The 16,698-nt window shown below is 40.9% G+C and overlaps 2 pseudogenes; one reads left to right on the top strand and one right to left on the bottom strand.

Moving 5' to 3' along the window:
• Nucleotides 1-281: 281 nt before the first annotated feature.
• Nucleotides 282-402, bottom strand: LOC113906078 (annotated as a pseudogene).
• Nucleotides 403-1,593: 1,191 nt separating this feature from the next.
• LOC113905599 lies at nucleotides 1,594-16,493 on the top strand (annotated as a pseudogene).
• Nucleotides 16,494-16,698: the final 205 nt, after the last annotated feature.

Consider the following 16,698-nt stretch of genomic DNA (forward strand, 5'->3'; position numbering starts at 1 on the left):
ATGAAGCCACCTTCTGCTGAAAAGAATAGAAATCGATAAGTTTCTCCCAGTTACAGATTCTCTTCTCAGGAAAAGACTAAAAAATGTGTCTTGGAATTTCATCCATGACTGATGCTGAGAAAACTAGACAGTTATATGTAAGAGGATAGAGTTGAACATTTCCTCAGACCGCATACAAAAGTAAATTAAAAATGCATTAAAGCCCTAAATGTAAGCCCTGAAACCATAAAACTCCTAAAAGAGAATGTAGGTAAGACAGTTTTTCATAACAAATCATTGCAATATGTTTTTGAATCTGTCTCTTTTTTTTTTTTTTTAGTCCTCGGATAGAGGACGTATCAGATATTAAACTGATAAGAACAGATACTACACTTGATCTTAGCCAAAAGGCCGAGAAGCGATCTGAATCTGTCTCTTAAGGCAAAAGAAATAGAAGCAAAAACAAAAAAAGAATGAGACCTAATTAAAAGCTTCTGCACAACAAGCAAAACAATTGGCCAAATGAAAGGACAACATATGGAAAGGGAGAAAATATTTGCAAATGATATGACCACTAGGGGTTAATATCAAAATTTATGAATAGCTCATAGAACTCAACATCAAGAAAACCAAGACCCCAGTAACAAATCAATAGAAGCCTGGAATAGACATTCTTCTAAATAAGACATAGATTTCTAACAGGTACATGAAAAATTTCTTAACATTGCTAATCATCAGGTTTGATTTTCATCAAACCTACAAAGAAATATCACCTAACATCTGTCAAAATGACTGTCATCAAAAACAGCACAAATACAAAGAGAAAATAAATAGCAAAATACCAAATGTTGGTGAGGAGGAAGGAAAAACAGGGAACACTGGTACAGTATTGATGAAATTTTTAATTGGTGTAGGCCTTATAGAAACCTTACAGAGGTTCTTCTTAATATTTACACACTCCAACAGAATCAAAGTTTTAAAAAAAAAATAAAGTGGATCAGGGATATCTGCTCTCATCCTTACTTGTTCCCCAGAATTCCCAGTTTCTTTAACTTTGGACGTCCTTTGATATGACAAGAGATTCTCAGGAGGATTTTTTCCCGTTTCTGTGTCTGTATGTGTATGCACACACTCATATCTTAGCTCTCATTCCTTCAACAAATTGGATGATATCCAACCAACTTGGGGAAAGCAAACTACTGAGTCTTCAGCTGCAAATCTAATCTCGTCTGTAAACAACACACTCACAGACACACCCAGAAAGAGTGTCTAATCTGGGCACCCAGTGACTAGTCTTGCTGACATGTGTGCTCAGTTGTGTCTGACTCTTTGCCACCCCTTCGATGGTAGCCTGCCAGGCTTCTCTGTCCATGAAATTTTCCAGGCAAGAGTACTGGAGTGGGTTGCCATTTCCTACTCCAGAGGATCTTCCCAATACAGGGATTGAACCCATGTCTCCTGGGTCTCCTGAATAGGCAGACAGATTCTTTACCACTGAGCTACCTGGGAAGCCCTTTGTTGACACATAAAATTAACCATCTCACTAATTTTCCTACTTTATCATTATTATGTTAAGGTCATAAGGATTATATGTTAAATAATATTAGATGACATTGCCCAATAAATGACACTCCTACAGTTTCATTTTTCTCAGCCTATTTAGGAAAAGTGTCAATTTGGTCATATGACATCCATCTCCTGAAAGTCGGCATCAGTGAACAACTGCTCTGTGATTGCCCCTCTGACCGACCATCTGAGTGATTTCAGATTTGTTGAGCCATTTCCTCTAACATGGCCTAACAGGATAGACCGGCCAGATTCACTTACCTTAGCTTATGGACATGGGCCGGAGAAGAGCACAGCAGTGTTGCTGCCTCAGGGAAATCCTCAGTGTGGGTCTTAACTGGGGTAAAGGGGGGTACTTTACTCTTTCCTCCAGACAGCTTATTAGTAAGGAAATAAGACAAGTTGGGTGTCTGTGAAATTAACTTGCTCAGTAAGTTAGTTTTCCAAAGGATAGAAGAGACAGGAGAACAGTTTCCAGGAGGAGAGCTGAGATAGAAAAAAACTATCACTGACCCACCAGGCTCAGGCACAAAAGCCTTGTCATTGCACATAGAACCTAAACGGAGAGCTTCTATTGGTCTGCAGTTTATCTTGTCCTTTCCTGCCCTTACTCCACACCCTTGAATTTAACTTTCATTTCCCCTCACCTTCTACTAGGAATCTTCTAGGGGCGGTCAGGCCTTTGATGTGGTGACTGAATCCTGAAAACATCTGCCCAGGTCCTGCCTTCACTCTTCTCCAAGGAATCACAACTTCTCCACTGGTGTCTGAGGATAGCTGAGTGGTTTGTAGAGGACAGAGTTTGAGAGACAGAGTAGAAAAAATTAAATCTTCTTGGGTGAGTTTTATTTGTTGTGTGGAAACTGTTCTAAAGGTGGGGAAAGCCCAACTTGCAGACTTCCTGCTGAGAATGCTGACTGAAGATATGTCTGGGGAGGGGAACTATTACAAGCAGCGGGGTTGGAATAAAGCAAATGATTTTATTGTTTCTTCCTTGGAAGGGATGTTTATTTCTCAAGGCTGAATCTACCCACAGCTCCTTTCCATTCTGTGAGTTTGAATTGCACCTTGCTGAAGACAGTCATTTATCTGCATGACCGTGTAGGTAAATTCTCATTCCCTAGGCTTGCCTGGGCTGGCCTGGATGCTAGGGCACAGCCTCTCATGAATTCTCTTGTCCAGACACAGGGAACTGCTGCACTTCCTTACATCCCTAACCTGTTCATCCTTCTCCTTGAGCTGGATCAGCCACCTGGAACCAGCTCAGCTGAGAGTTCAGAGGCAAGGGAGCACATGGGAAGAATTTCTAGAAGTAACATCTGGAAGCATCTGACTTCTAATAACAGTGATATCTTTTATTTTTAAAATCTTACTTAATTGGTATTAATGATATAAAAGGATGTCAGAGAAGTATTACATTAACAACATTGTGAGACCCACATGGAAAGTAATTTAGAGGAGTCTCTCCATTTCCCCCCTTTCTTCTTTCCTAAAGAAGATTCATCTGCACCCACCTTTCTCAGGCACATGATGACACGAGTCAAATCTTTTTCCTCGACCCCATTTCCCTTCTTCTGACCAAGTCTTATTTCGTCAAGGTTGACTTTGGAGACAGTCACCTCTGCTATCTATTCTTGTCACCCTCTCAGGCACAGTCAGTGTTAGACCCTTGTCTTCTGAACTCATACAGGCCTCCGTCAGGCCAATTTCTACAAGGCTTTAGAATTGTTTTGTTACTTTAGTTTTTCAGGTTTTACTTTGCTAGTATTGTAAGGTATTTATATTAAATAATACTAGATGACTTCCTGGGAAATATTACAAAGCCCAATTTCACATTCCAGTTCTATTTGGGGAAAGTGAAGTGTTCTCATATAACATTCACACCTTGTGGCTATATTATGTTTAGAGAAACAGTTAAACTGCAGTCACAAAAGAAGAAAGTCATCTCTATGATCTTACTATTTTCCTTTTTGAGTAAATATTGTCTTTTTATGTCCTTTAGGCTTTGGCATAGTCAATAAAGCAGAAGTAGATATTTTTCTGGAATTCTCTTGCTTTTTTCATGATCCAGCAGATGTTGGCAATTTGATCTCTGGTTCCTGTGCCTTTTCTAAAACCAGCTTGAACATATGAAATTCACGGTTCACATATTGCTGAAGCCTGGCTTGGAGAATTTTGAGCATTACTTTACTGGTGTGTGAGATGAGTGCAATTGTGCAGTAGTTTGAGAATTCTTTGGCATTGCCTTTCTTTGGGATTGGAATGAAAACTGACCTTTTCCAGTCCTGTGGCCACGGCTGAGTTTTCCAAATTTGCTGGCATACTTCTGCTTTATTGACTATGCCAAAGCCTTTGACTGTGTGGATCACAATAAACTGTGGAACATTCTGAAAGACATGGGCATACCAGACCACTGGACCTGCCTCTTGAGAAACCTGTATCTGGTCAGGAAGCAACAGTTAGAACTATACATGGAACAACAGACTGGTTCCAAATAGGAAAAGGAGTACGTCAAGGCTGTATACTGTCACCCTGCTTATTTAACTTAGATACGGAGTTAATCATGAGAAATGCTGGAATGGAAGAAGCACAAGCTGGAACTAAGATTGCCAGGAGAAATATCAATAACTTCAGATATGCAGATGACACCACCCTTTGGCAGAAAGTTAAGAGGATCTAAAAAACCCCTTGATGAAAGTGAAAGTGGAGAGTGAAAAAGTTGGCTTAAAGCTCAACATTCAGAAAACGAAGATCATGGCATCTGGTCCCATCACTTCATGGGAAAGAGATCGTGAAACAGTGGGAACAGTGTCAGACTTTATTTTTTTGGGCTCCAAAATCACTGCAGATGGTGATTGCAGCCATGAAATTAAAAGATGCTTACTCCTTGGAAGGAAAGTTATGACCAATCTAGATAGCATATTGAAAAGCAGAGACATTACTTTGCCAACAAAGGTCCGTCTAGTCAAGGCTATGGTTTTTCCTGTGGTCATGTATGGATGTGAGAGTCCGACTGTGAAGAAAGCTGAGCACTGAAGAATTGATGCTTTTGAACTGTGTTGTTGGAGAAGACTCTTGAGAGTCCCTTGGACTGCAAAAAGATCCAACCAGTCCATTCTAAAGGAGATCAGCCCTGGGTATTCTTTGGAAGGACTGATGCTAAAGCTGAAACTCTAATATTTGGCCACCTGATGCGAAAAGTTGACTCACTGGAAAAGACTCTGATGCTGGGAGGGATTGGCAGCAGGAGGAGAAGGGGACGACAGAGGTTGAGATGGTTGGATGGCATCACTGACTGATGCATGTGAGTTTGAGTGAACTCTGTGAGTTGTTGATGGACAGGGAGGCCTGATGCTGCTGTTGCTAAGTCGCTTCTGTCGTGTTTGACTCTGTGCGACCCCATAGACGGCAGCCCACCAGGCTCCCCCGTCCCTGGGATTCTCCAGGCAAGAACACTGGAGTGGGTTGCCATTTCCTTCTCCAAGGCCTGGTGTGCTGCAGTTCATGGGGTCACAAAGAGTCGGACACGACTGAGCGACTTAACTGACTGAACTGACTCAACTGATGCTTGTCTTTGGCTGTTATATCTGAGATGTTCTCAGTTTGTATTTTAATGACCTCCAAGGTAAAAGGTCAAAGGTAAGGATCAAGCTTCTGACATTGTGGGAGTCAAAGGACTGAGGTTTCATCAGGCAGACGCCACTCATGTTCCCACATCTATCTTCCTATTGCCAAGGGAAGCCTGTATCACTGCTTAGAGAGTGGTGGGATTCATCCTTCAGGTATGAGGACTAGTTCCTTCATGTCCCTTGTGATCTAGCTGCTTTGATATTAGATCCTTGGAGCACTGCAAGGAAAATACATTTTGCCATTTCATGTCTGAATGCATGCTCTGTGCCTCCCTTCTTTATAGACTCTTGATGCATCTCAGCAGTAGCTGGATCTTGAATAGGATGAGAAATAATTGGAGGCCCCTCACCATATTTTAAGCAAAGCTTTAGCCATGAAATGATATAATATCTACCCCGACCTTGATATTCATTAACGTGTTATCTTGTGCGCCTACCAAAACGCACATCTAGACTAGTTTTACTGTCAAAAATGTGGCCTTAAAGTGAAAGGTTGCTGCTGAGCCGTGAAAGACACCAGGATTCTTGGCCTCCGGAGGACAGGAATTCAATCCAGGGCTAGTGACGAGGCTTGATCGCTCAGAGCTTTTGTTTAACAAATTTTTATTAAAGTATAAAAGAGATAGACAAAGCTTCTGACATAGACATCAGAAGGGGGAAGAAATAGTGCCCCCCCCCTGCTAGTTTTAGCAAGCTGTTTTATGTCTGTTAGAAAGCTATTAATCAGATAAGAGAGACACCTCAAGGCTGAGAGAGTTTCACCAGGCCCCTCTCCCACAATATGCATTTTTGAGATAGGAAGGCATGAGGTGTATCATCCCCCAGCCATCAAATAATTGATATCAATACTGGTTTGTTGAGCTATTATCTGCCCAAGATTTGAGAAAAGGAAAAATGTTAGTCTTAGGTGGAACCACTTTGAAGAAAGGCAAAGTGAAAGTGAAAGTGAAGTCACTCCGTCTTGTCTGACTCTTTGTGACCCGACGGACTGTAGCCTACCAGGCTTCTCCGTCCGTGGGATTTTCCAGGCAAGAGTACTGGAGTGTGGTTTCACTTCCTTCTCCCGGGGATCTTCCCGACCCAGGGATCGAACCTGGGCCTCCCACATTGTAGGCAGAGGCTTTTTCTGAGTCAGGGAAGTCTGAAGAAAGGCAAATTCCAAAGCAAATACATAGTTTCATTAACATAGCTTATGAAAAACATTTCCATAAGAAAACCTCAAGGTTTGAGAAAAGTTCATGCGGAACCAGGTGTCATCATGGCAACACAGAATTTAAGAGAAACCTTCTTTTAACTTTGTATAGAGAAGGAAAACATTCTGACACTTGTAGTTTGTTTCCTCCTGCCGCTTAAGGGAGACATAAAAGATGTCTGACACTTGCAGCCTATTTCCTCTGTTTGGAGATCCCTGGCCTTTCTGCCTGTTACCCTTTCAAAAGTCAGCTGAGTTTTCACTTTATTGTAACCCAGTAGGCTTCCCAGAAAAACAAAATACACACACATACACACACAACACAAAACAAAAAAAAAACAACAATAACAAAACCTAGAAGAGTAAGCCAATATTACCTTTACAGGAAGAAACATTCTAGGACTGATGTTATCCCTTATCCCCACATATCTAATCCAACTCCCAATCTTGTCCTTATACCTCTTCTTATCTCTCATCTCACCTGCTGCCCAGCATTTCCTTCATCACCCTGTCCCTCGAGCTATCATCATCTCTCCACTGAGCAACTGTGCCTGCATCCTACCTGATCCTCCCTATTCCACACTGGGTCCATCCAACATCTCACAGCCCAAGGGCACAGCTGGTCATGCCCCTACTCCTCTCTGATGGGAAAACATTGAAACTTCTCCTGACTCTTGGAGATGGGTCCCTGAAAGTTATACAATTTGGGAAGTGTCATGTTTAATGTCACTGCAGCCTCTTGTGATGCAGAAAGCCCCGCAGTCTTCTGTACAGCAGCCACACTGGCCTTTTCAAACTCATACAAGATGATGTGTCTTCCACACACAAGTCATTTCCTCTACCTGGAACGTTTTTTCTTCTTTCTCATTCCATTTTCCTTTATCTTCTTCAGTTTCCACTTTCACTGTTGTATTTTCAAGCTGAAATTCTTGGATAGCCCTTATTTTCTCCAATTATTTGATTTCTAAACAACATCTGCATCTTTTTGGTAATGTTTTCCACATTTGTTGTTTTGTATGTATACAAGTATATATATATATATATATATATATATATATATATATATATGCACCTAAGACTGAATTCTTATTTACTCTTACTTTCCAGGTGAATATCAAATTAATAGTGGTTTAAATCTTCTGTTTAGACTCATATTTCTTTTTATGGATATTAGTCTAGTTGCTAGCATATGTTACTTATTAGTGATAATTAGTCAAATGGTCTTGCCCAATAAATTGAGAGGTTTTTTTTCAAAACTGACATTTATTTCTCCTGTGTTTATGTGTCTTCAGATACCTGACTTGTGTGATCGGTTGAGTATATTGATACTACCTCCCTCCCTATAATCCTCTTACACACACACATCTCTGGGCTCCTATCAATATCCTTGACCTAATTTCAGTCCAAGGTGAAATCACTGTTTACCCACTAAGACTTCCCAGTACCTCCCAAGTGATCTGTATCTCTTCACTTCCACACCCCCACTGCATTGGGTATTAATTGAGTCCATGAATTTGCCTTTGTTTGTCTTTGATTAGCTCAATGGGTAGGAGACAGGCCCCTAAAGGAGGACCGCTAATACATTAGGTTTAGTTCCACTCTGTATTGAAGATACGTGATCTTTGTGAGTCACCACCTCTCTTTACATATCTGATAATGGGTTTGCTTTCACCATGACAAACACACATAGTCAAATATTGTATGTGTGTGCTCAGTTTTGATCGACTCTTTGCAACCTCATGAACTGAAGCCCGCCAGACTCCTCTGTCCATGGGATTTTCCTAGCAAGATTACTGGAGTGGGTTGCCATTTCCTCCTCCAGAGGATCTTCCTGACCCAGGGACTGAACCCGAGTCACCTGCATTGCCTGTATTGGCAGGCAGATTCTTTACCACTAAGCCACCTGGGAATCCTTGTCATATAGTAAAATTATGTCATGACAATAAGGGAAATCATTGTAAACATCCAACAAATGATGACAATGATTACATTGTGTTAAGTCTTCAGAGCAGGTCTATGTGATAAGAGAACACTTAAGGAGAGTTTACTGAAGTACAAGAGACAGTCATACTGATATTTTGATACTGAGGATATTTGAGGCATGGATAGATGGTGGGTCACATAAGGATCTTAGTGGAAAAAGTGTCAGGTCATCCTTTTGTTTAGTAAAATTAAATAATAAAAATAATTCCACAGATAAGGATGGAATTTGTCATGTGACATGAATCAAGAGTAAAGTATTTAAAATTATTATGAAATGTCTTTACAGAATTATATTGGTTTCTGCCAAATATCAACATAAATCAGCTATAGATATACATATGTCCCTTCCCTCTTGAACCTCCCTCCCACCTCCCTCCCCATCCCACCCCTCCAGGTTGGTATAGAGTCCTGGTTTGAGTTCCCTGAGTCATACAGCAAATTCCCATTCAATTAAAAAAATAAATAAAAAATTTAAAAGTATTATGAAATGTCCTTTTTGCCAGGTCACCAAGCTTTTTATCTTGTATCTTCATGGTTCATTTTTGTTCCTCAATAATCTGGTCTTGGACTGTACTTGATTTATTCACAACTAGTATCTTGCATTTCTATCTTTCTTACTCGGTCCCCTTTTAAACCTTCCAACACTCAGGGATCTCTGAGAAAGAGAACCCTCAGAAGTCAGGACAAGTCGGAGCAGTTGAGCAGCTCTCATGGCTTCAGGAATTGTGGTGAACCTACAGCAGGAGGTAACCTGCCCCATTTGCCTGGAGCTTCTGACAGAACCCCTGAGCCTTGACTGTGGCCATAGCTTCTGCCAAGCCTGCATCACTGCAAACAACATGGTGTCCATGAATGACCAAGACGAGGACAGAAGGTGCCCTGTGTGCAGAATTAGTTATGAGCCTGGGAACCTGAGGCCTAATAGGCATGTGGCCAACATAGTACAGAGGCTCAGAGAGGTCAAGTTGAGCCCAGAGGTGGAGCAAGAGAGAAATCTCTGTCTGCGCCATGGAGAGAAACTCATGCTCTTCTGTGAGGAGGACAGGGAAGTCATTTGCTGGCTTTGTGCACGGTCCCAGGAGCACCATGGTCACCACACATTCCTCATGGAAGAGGTTGCCCAGGACTATCAGGTAAGAGAGCGGAATGGAGGAAAGACAGATCATAAAGTGTTACTTGAGGGGAAATCTCCACTTTGCATTGGACTTTGTTTACCTGGTCACCATGGACTCGAGGCCTGTGATCTCTTTTCATCCTATGCCCACGCTCTGATGTGTGAGGGACGTTTCTGTGAATTCCCCCAATTACAAAGTAATGATCCTACACACAGACTTTTAGTCAGAAATAGGTGGAGATCTGATGCCCAAAGAAGCTCTCATGATGACTTTGAACAGGAGGGTAATGAGGACACTGGGTGAATTGAGGTGTGTGGTTTCCCTGCTGCAGGATCAGGTTTCTCTAGAACAAAGAGAACCAGTCTTCTTTGGAAAGAGAATGCTGACTCCTATCTCTTGAGTCTTAAGAATACATTCCCCTCCTCAGGTTTTCTCCCAGGTCATAGATTCTAATAGCTGTTCTCTACAGTTTTTGTAAAGTGGATTCTCTTTGGAAATCAGCCTCATTTCTCTCTCATTTATCCTCTACAGTGATGCTGAGAAAGCCGATAGCTTGACTCTGTGTGATTCTTTTCTCACAGAAGAAACTCCAAGAAGCTCTAGAGAAGCTGAGGGAGAAGCAGCTGGAAGCTGAGGAGTTGGAAGTTAAAGTCAGAGCAGACATTGCTGCCTGGAAGGTAGGAGAAGGCACTTCCTGAGGGAGTTAGACAGATATCTTGGACAGGACCTTGGGTGGTCACAAGTAGCGGCCTTCCTCTTTGTTCCCTGACAGTTGTCATTTGATTAGTCTTTTCCTTCATCCTATCCCTGAAGGGGTGGTGCTAAAAAGGGAACATATCACAGATGAACATAGATCCTGGAAGGGAGGTATTTATACAGAGGGCATCTCTCATGAGGATAACAAGGGAACCTCAGATTCCATTCCTGTCATGTGTTTTTGTCCTTGACTCTTCTGATTGAGACATTTGTCAATGGCTCATGGCTCTGTCCTGGCTTCCCTGGTAGCTCAGCTGTTAAAGAGTCTGCCTTCAATGCAGGAGACCCCGGTTTGATTCCTTGGTTGGGAAGATCCCCTGGAGAAGGGATAGGCTACCCACTCCAGATTCTGGCCTGGAGAATTCCAGACTGTATAGTTCATGGGGTCACAAAGAGTTGGACACAACTGAGTGACTTTCACTTACACTTTCATAGTTCAGTCAGACATAACTGAGCAACTTACACCTGTCCTCAGCTTTCAACCTTAGCAGAAGGTGGTGGGAGGGAGTCAAGAGTAATACAGGAAGGCACGAGCATCCTGGATATCTGTGTGAAGACTGAGTCACAGCCAGGGGTCCCATTTGGCTATGAGTTGTCTTCAACAATACAGACTTGGGACTATTATTTTGAAATGTGATGTAGAGAAAAAGAAATAGCATGTGAGCTTCCCTACTTATTGCTTCCCTCCTTCCTCTCTCTCTGTCTTCCTCTCTCTCTTTCTCGTACTCCTGAAGGACCAAATACAACGTGAGAGACAAAATGTCAAGGCAGTGTTTCAGAAACTGAGAAAGAACCTTAAATATGAGGAGGTGAAGGAACTGCAAAAACTGAAGGGTAAGGAGGAAGTTGGTCTACATAACCTGGCAGACTCTGAGCATGTGCTGATTCAGCAGAGCCAGCTGGTGAGAAATCTCATCTCAGATGTGGAACATCGTTTGAAAGGGTCAACAATGGAGATGCTGCAGGTAACACTGGGCAAGAAACCCCAGAATCTGTGATATGAACACTTGAACTTTACTGTTCGTATGATATATAGCTTTCTATGTTTTTAACTTCACCATTCTTGTATCATTGAATGCAAAATGTATGTCTTGTAGATAGCAATAGTGGCTTTTTATCAAGTCAAAAATCTTCCTTTTAATGGGAGTATTAATATAATGCCATTTAATAATGCAATCATTGACCTGGTTAAATTTATCATTTTTCTATTTGCATTCTGTATGGCTAGTTTTCATTCTTCTCTTTCACTTCAACTAGCTTGTTTTGTGTTAAATATCTCTGGTATAAAATATTGTTTTGTTATTTTTGAACTATGTATATTTTTTCTTTTTTCCTAATAGTTTCTCTAATGATTAGAATGTTTCCTATCCCATCATGATCTACTCCTAACACCAAGTGCATTTCAGTAAAAATAGAAACTTCCTGTACCACTGCTTCATTTCGTTCTAGCAACAACACAATGATGCTTTTAATATTACACCCAATCCTACAGGCTAATGCCTGCAAGCATCTGAACTTTTCAGAATAATGGGAAGAAAAATTCTCTTTTCTTCTGGAGTTTATGTCAGGAGATTTTTGTTTTCTTCATTAACTGAGAATAAAGTCAATATGAATGATAGTTGCTCAGTTGTGTCTGACTCTTTGCAACCTCATGGACTATACCCCACCAGACTCCTCTGTCCATGGAATTCTCCAGGCGAGAATACTGGAGTGGGATGTCATTTCCTTCTCCAAAGTCAACATAGGTGGAGTGAATAGAATTGGAGAAAGACACAGACCAGATTCTGATGACGAGTTTGGCGCTTCAAAATTAATCATTGATTAAAGTTGTAACTGTATTCACAAAATTTTCTACTTATTGCAGTTTTCTTTGATTTTTGTCATATAAAAGAAAACAGCAGAGAGACTTGTTTTTTGGTTTTTTTTGTGTGTGTGGATCCAGCTGTTGTACTAGTTTTTGGTAACATGTAAATAAGTCTAATAACAAAGACATCAAATATACTGATAAATATCTGCTCAAAGAAAACAACATCTCGGATGATTAAGAAAATTAGATAGCTATAAACTGTTAAGGACTTGAACAAAACTGATTCAGTACAAACTAAAGTGCAGATAAATGCTCTAGTTTTTGGACAGTGACTGAGTGCTTATTGGTTACATTATGAAAATGGGATACAAGGGAGGAGGCAGTTTAGTTGATGAATAGTAACTAACACATTAGACATCCTAAATTACTGATTCTTGTGACTCATTTTTTACTGAATAGATTAATAAGCATTTAAGAGACAAAGATTGCTGGGAAAAATAGCAATAACCTCAGATATGCAGATGACACCACCGTTATGGCAGAAAGTGAAGAGAAACTAAAGAGCCTCTTGTTGAAAGTGAAAATGGAGAGTGAAAAAGTTGGCTTAAAGCTCAACGTTCAGAAAACTAAGATCATGGCATCTGGTCCCATCACTTCATGGAAAATAGATGCTGAAACAGTGGAAACAGTGTCAGACTTTCTTTTTTGGGGTTCCAAAATCACTGCAGAAAGTGATTGCAGCCATGAAATTAAAAGATGCTTACTCCTTGGAAGGAAAGTTATGACCAACCTAGATAGCATATTCAAAAGCAGAGGATTTACTTTGCCAACAAAGGCCCATCTAGTCAAGGCTATGGTTTTTCCAGTGGTCATGTATGGATGTGAGAGTTGGACTGTGAAGAAAGCTGAGCACCAAAGAATTGATGCTTTTGAAGTGTGGTATTGGAAAAGACTCTTGAGGGTCCCTTGGATTGCAAGGAGATCCAACCAATCCATTCTAAAGGAGATCAGTCCTGAGTGTTCTTTGGAAGGACTGATGCTAAAGCTGAAACTCCAGTACTTTGGCCACCTCATGTGAAGAGTTGACTCATTGGAAAAGACTCTGATGCTGGGAGGGATTGGGGGCAGGAGGAGATGGGGACAAAAGAGGATGAGATGGCTGGATGGCATCATCGACTCTATGGACATGAGTTTGAGTGAACACCGGGAGTTGGTGATGGACAGGGAGGCCTGGCATGCCTTGATTCATGGGGTTGCAAAGAGTTGGACACGACTGAGCGACTGAACTGAACTGAACTGAAGAGACAAAACTGAGTAAAATTAAAGATTTGGAAATCAACTGCCCGTGCGTATGCTGAACTTAAGGGAGTGAAAGAGATCACTGATAGTGTGTAAAATGACGCTAGAGAGACATGAAAAACACATACATTAATACATTTGTTTACTTCCAGCCTCATAAAAGCCATGTTAATAGCGTGAAGAATATTAGGATTATGTATTCCTCTTTGGTTCTCCAAAGCCTGACTTCAAGCTTGGCAAATAATAGTATAACACTTGATACTTTTGTTGAATAAATTAAAGAAACGTTAAATATTCAAATAGCCTCATGGGGCATTTTATGCCTTTGCAGGAAAGTGAATATGTCGGTTTTTTATGTTCTCTCATCAGCACATACTAAAAGCATCCTGCTTTTACAAGCATCAAAGCTATTTCACCTTTGTTGAAAATGTGACAGCGTCACAAGAGTCTTCTAGAATGATTGGCTTTGCTCTTGTCTTTATTTTTGCTCTCACATTGAGACAATCATATTCACACAATCAGGGGTGGTGGGGATGTAATGAAGATTTCTAAGTGGGAAGACCTATTACTCCTTGACTCATGTTTTTTTCCTCACTAGGATGTGAACAACATCATGAAAAGGTACGTGTGGGAGACCAGAGATAGTCCATTTATGGAATAAAAATAATTAAAATCACTGACTAGATTTATCTGGTGGCCAATTAGAGGGAAACAATGCTCAAGGCAGAAAAAGTGGTATATAGATTTGCCTTCAATTTCTGTTCACAAATCAAGGCTAAATTTTTCCTAATGATTAAGAATGGACCAACTTCTACTGTAGATAATTGCAGTCATTGAAAGTCACAGAGTTTAGTCAGTAGCCATAATAGGAATAAGACGTTGCAATGACAGACTTCTGTGACCCCAAATATTTAATTCACACTTGGTGTCTTTATGCGACTCAGCTTTCGTATTTAGTAGGTGCTTGAATTACCTTGGGAGAGTCATGTCTTCTTTATCGGCCAAGCACCCAAATTGGAGAGAACTCCTTTATATTTGAATTTTGCCTAGTGTATAGAAAAGACTTGGCCCTTCTATACCTTTCTGATTAGATTTCCAAAAACAGACTTGAATATCAAAGACTATTATGGCTGTGCTGCAAACAGTTGATCCATCTTGCTCATATACTCTACAAGGCAGAATGGAAAGTTAGCATCCTTGTGTTTGAATTTCCACATGTACATGGTAGCATCAAGATTTTTACAAACACATCAAATTTAAACCACTGTTACTCTAGTATTCCTAATGTCCTGTTTCTCAAGGGTTTGTCATTATTCCCAGAGAACCTGAGATCTCAGGGTGTTCTGAGAGCCTGTGTATTGGGGAGCAGACTTTGAAGATCTGGGGACTCTCTAGACAGTGTTCTCATACCTGGTATGTCTCAAACACCTGGGAGCCAGGTCCTGCTACCTAACTTTCTGACACCTCCCTGGAACATGTACCTATGCAGGGATTTTTCCACAAATTAATTTTTTGTGGTTCCAAAATATTATTTCAAATAATTTCATATGCTTTCTAGGAGCTAGAGAGGGAGAAGTTAATGATTTTGCTAAAGAAGGAAGAAACTGTCCTTCTGACAGGTCAGTACAGTCCCAGGTCACATGGAGGGTAACTAGGAAGGTGGACATTCACACATTCCTTCTGGCGCCAAAGTCAGGTGTCCAGTCTCTCCTTTCCCAAGACAGTTCAAGTGCATCAGTGGAGTGAAAGTCAGTGGTTTCAGAGGAACAAGAAGTCAGTCGTGTGGGAGTCAATCTTTTCCTTCCCTAGGAGTGAAACCTTAACCCTGAAGAAGCCCAGAACTCTCCCCAAGGGACAAAGGAGAATGTGTTCAGCTCTTGATCTGACAGACATACAGCGAGTGTATAATGGTGAGGAGTGCTACCTAAGTGGGTGTCTGTGGAATTCTTGTGATGGGGTAAAATGGGGAGCAGCCTCCAATTTCTAGATGTGGATAGAGACAGCAAAGCCCAGATACTTCGTGCTGACGATGTGGTCATATTTATGGGAAGTGACCAAGTGTTTGTTCATTTCTCTTTCATCAGTTCAGTACCTCAGCACAGCCCTTCCCCTAATCTGAAAAAAATAGATTTCAGAGCTGACTCCCTGGCTTATATGTAACATTATGGTTTATTATCATTATTTCAGGGCTGACAGATGTGCAACGCTACTGGGGTAAGGAAACATCACAATGTTATCAAGTCACCCTATTTTCATCATCTTTTAGACTTTTTCATTTTCTATTACATCTCATATTTTAAGATGTCCATTTCCACTCCCAACACACACATGCACACACACACACACACATACACTACCTTTCCATTTAAGTTTTTTTAAGATCCCTTTTACAGTATTACAAATAAACCTACATCATAGACCTAATCCAACTCTGTAATTTTCCCACAGTTCACATGTTCCTGAATCTTCTTGCTAGGACCTTGCCATTTCTGAGGACCAGAAGCAATTGAGATATGTGTGCGATTTGGAACCAAACAATATATATAAGAATGATGATTTTGAAGATCATGGTGTCCTGAGCTCCCCAGTTATCACATCACAGAAATATCATTGGGAGGCAGACGTGTCAGAAAAACCTGCCTGGATCCTGGGAGCATATGGTAGAAAACAGCATGGATATAAGATGAAGTTTCTATTTGAAAACAAGGGAAATTGTCAATATGTCTACTGGAGATATCAACCTAAATATAGCTACTGGATTAGAGGGTTAAAAAGAATATGTTCAGTTTGAATATGATGCTTTTGATGAGTCTTCTTCCTCAGGTCCCTTGATCTTAACCCTCTCCCTGAGTATTCCTCCTCATTGTATTGGGGTTTTCTTAGACTATAATACTGATGTCTTATTTGTCAATGTCACAAACCAAGGAATTCTCATCTATAAACTCTCTTCATCTTCCTTTACTCAGAAAATATTTCCATATTTTAATCCTGGGAAATGTAATGCTCCCATAACTCTGTGATGGCCAAACTCTTGAACTTCCTTAGATTCACACTCACTTCTTTGTAGTGTCTCTTGATATATGTGCAGATTTCTATGGAAGGAATGATGCTAAAGCTGAAACTCCAGTACTTTGGGCACCTCATGCGAAGAGTTGACTCATTGGAAAAGACTCTGATGCTGGGAGGGATTGGAGGCAGGAGAAGGGGACGACAGAGGATGAGATGGCTGGATGGCATCACCGACTAGATGGACATTAGTCTGGGTGAACTCTGGAAGTTGGTGATGGACAGGGAGGCCTGGCGTGCTGTGATTCATGGGGTCGCAAAGAGTCGGACACGACTGAGCAACTGAACTGACTGAACTGAACTGAA

This window comes from Bos indicus x Bos taurus, chromosome 15 (genome assembly GCF_003369695.1).
Source record: "Bos indicus x Bos taurus breed Angus x Brahman F1 hybrid chromosome 15, Bos_hybrid_MaternalHap_v2.0, whole genome shotgun sequence".
Classification (NCBI taxonomy): domain Eukaryota; kingdom Metazoa; phylum Chordata; class Mammalia; order Artiodactyla; family Bovidae; genus Bos; species Bos indicus x Bos taurus.